Source organism: Epinephelus moara, chromosome 7, assembly GCF_006386435.1.
Source record: "Epinephelus moara isolate mb chromosome 7, YSFRI_EMoa_1.0, whole genome shotgun sequence".
Lineage (NCBI taxonomy): Eukaryota > Metazoa > Chordata > Actinopteri > Perciformes > Serranidae > Epinephelus > Epinephelus moara.
The window spans coordinates 19,952,932-19,955,802 of record NC_065512.1 but is presented as its reverse complement, the minus strand read 5'-3'; positions in this window follow the sequence as shown (position 1 = coordinate 19,955,802).

Genomic DNA, 2,871 nt, shown 5'->3' with positions numbered 1-2,871 from the left:
TGAAATGAGCTTTCGGGGCAGCTCTGGTGTTGCTTCACTGAGACAGAAAACGAGCGAGAGGAGCAAATGTTTCTCAGTATACTGGCCTGATAATCTGCAAACAGATATAAATAAATCGATTCGGAAAGCCTTGAAATTAAATTAAAAATTAAAGAAATCTAACTAGAAAGCGCTACTTCAAACGCCCCCCTCTGAAGACGAGAGGGGAAGTGTTGCTCGGAATGCAAATCCAGTCAAAAATTGCACCAACTTGCTTAAACTTGTCTTATCAGCGAAACACTCGGTATCTAAAACTTCCCATTTTGTTCATAAAGTGTTGAACTGGACTAAGCCGAGAGGCTTAATGCAATCACCACTAATCCTTTAATCTTGAACATTACTTTTTTCTTGAAATAAACTTCATTACCCAGTCATGACCATGACTCCTATAAGCCACGGTTATTGACATTTTGGTCCTGTGTCACTCTTGCATTCATTAACAGTCTGCTGACTATTGTGTTGCACATTTTTCCATTAGTGGCATGATGGACATTGTGTTGACTCATTACTGTCACATACTGTCGTTGCCCTATGCTGTCCTTCACTACTAAAGGCTTCAGTAGTACATTTTCAGACACAATGGGGGACAAGTGGAATCATAAATCAGCACAGAATAGCGTCTTGTTTCAACATTTTAAAATGTAAATGCAGCACATTAACTAAATTTGATGCAGCAGTGATTGATGGCAAGAATTGTGATTGATTAAAAGGCACACTCCTTCATTGTGTTATAAAGTTCAGTTAAAAGAAAATTACTGAAAAGCATTCAGTACAAAGCAGCATTAAAAGAATATTACCAGCTTTGTATCATAACAAGGCAAGTAGTACGTGTAAATAAACTTCGGTGAACTTCCCTCCATCTTACCAGTGCCCAGACCTCCCTGCTCATCTCTCTCTTGCTGGCTCTAGGGCTTTTGCTCAAACTAGAGATCTTACTTGCAGATTTTTATGTGCCCGCCACCACCTAAACTGTATATAAAGATGGTCAGCGCATCTCCACCAGGCCCCCAGAAGTGTTATAGGCTTTGAAGCCAATTTTTGTAGTCACCAAACAGTAGTATTACAACTCCCAAATCTGTCATGCGATGCCACTGGGCCCAGAAAAACCTTTCCCCATAGACTTACAGTGGGAAAGAGACATCTGTGAATCAGTAGATACAACTTTCTGAGCATCACAACCCCCATAAAATGACTCCTTCCACTATAAAAAATGAATCCACTCAGTCCTGTAACATTTGGGAAGTCTAGAAGAGCTGCAAGACTGAATTATTTTTTCACCATTCAAGATAGTGGAGCGCTAAATTGTAAGTTGCCAGCTGGGCTAGAAAAAGTAGCGCTACTCTGTGGGTCTAATGATGCAAAAAAAATAGCACAGATCATCTGGGTGTTTTCATTCAGTGGAAATAGAGCTTTTTTGGCTTCATGCAACACTGAGCAACTTTTATAGGAATCAACGGGGTCCTGCCTCCGAAGCTGTATCTGTTTAAGGACATCCACTGAATAGCAGATCAAGACCCCAACCCCTGTCTATGTGCCTCTTAAACTCAGACCAAACTTTGATCAATGTGTAAAACTAGGCAGTGCTGATCTGTTACTGCATTGCCCATTTCTTGCTTAATATTTTAGTGCACTGTTTATTTGTAATGCAAGAGTTTGTGAACAGGAAGTGGGTGACATATTGCTTCCTGTATTGTAAAAATGAAGGCTGAAAAAACTGAGATCAAACTGATAAAACTAAGCAGTGCTGATCAAATATGAAGCAAGACTCTGTTACTGCATTGCTTGTTTCTTACCTTATATGTTTTCAGAAACATATTTTAGCTTACAGTTTTGCTAAAATTTGAGATTGTTTATCACCAGCCGGCTGCCATATTGTTTCTTGTAGAAAAACAGCCAAGCTCAAATTAGATCACATCACATTACACCGTGCAATGCATTCTGGTAGTTGTAGGTTTTCTTCCTCCTGAGCAAAAGAAAATGCCACAACCCCTTTCTTCTGTTTTCTCTGGTCATGTAAGCACCAGTTTCAAAAGAGCTTTATGGAAAGACTATCTTTCCAGAAGTGAAATTCTTATTCAAATAGTCCTGAAAAATAAACAGATAGTCCTAACCGAGGCTTTGTTTGACTTCACCGTGTTTTGAGCCATAACCAACACCTTAATAAGCTCCACTGAGCTCTATATTTTTCCTTTGTGGAGATTTGTGTATCCATCTCGACCTTGAAACACCAGGGGCAGGGCTCTCTTGTTTCTGGACATTCAGCCTCATTTTGGTTGTGACCTTCCTCTGTCCTCCCCGCAGCTGCTCCTGATGCCAGCGAGTGGACTCAGACAGGATGGACCCCCTGTTGGGAGCAGTTGCAGCTCTCTGCCAGAGGATCAACTTACATCCATCAGTGCTGCAAAGATAAGATGTGAAATTAAATATTTGATCTGGATTGTTTGCTTTGGGGAGGCAGGTCACAAATGAAGAAGACGAAAGAGAAAAAGCATCTCCGGGCTGTTTTTTTTCCCCGTGCACGGCCTGTTAGTGGTTAGGACATTGAATGGAATAGTGTTAAGGCTACATTTGTGGTGCAGATGCAAAAGTGTAGGCAAACGGTTGTGATTCTGTGTAAAACACATCCAGACATCCTGTTCTGTCTCTTTGGTCTCGTCAGAATGGGATTGTGCGGTGGCCAAATGCAGCTTGGCTCACACAGCTGTGGAGACAGATATGGCCTAGAAAGTTTCACCACAAATCTTGGTGTTGAGGAAATCCCCAGGCTTTGCTAAACGCGGGAAGAGTTTATTATCAGGGCGAGGACGTTTATTGTCACAACACAATGAGATT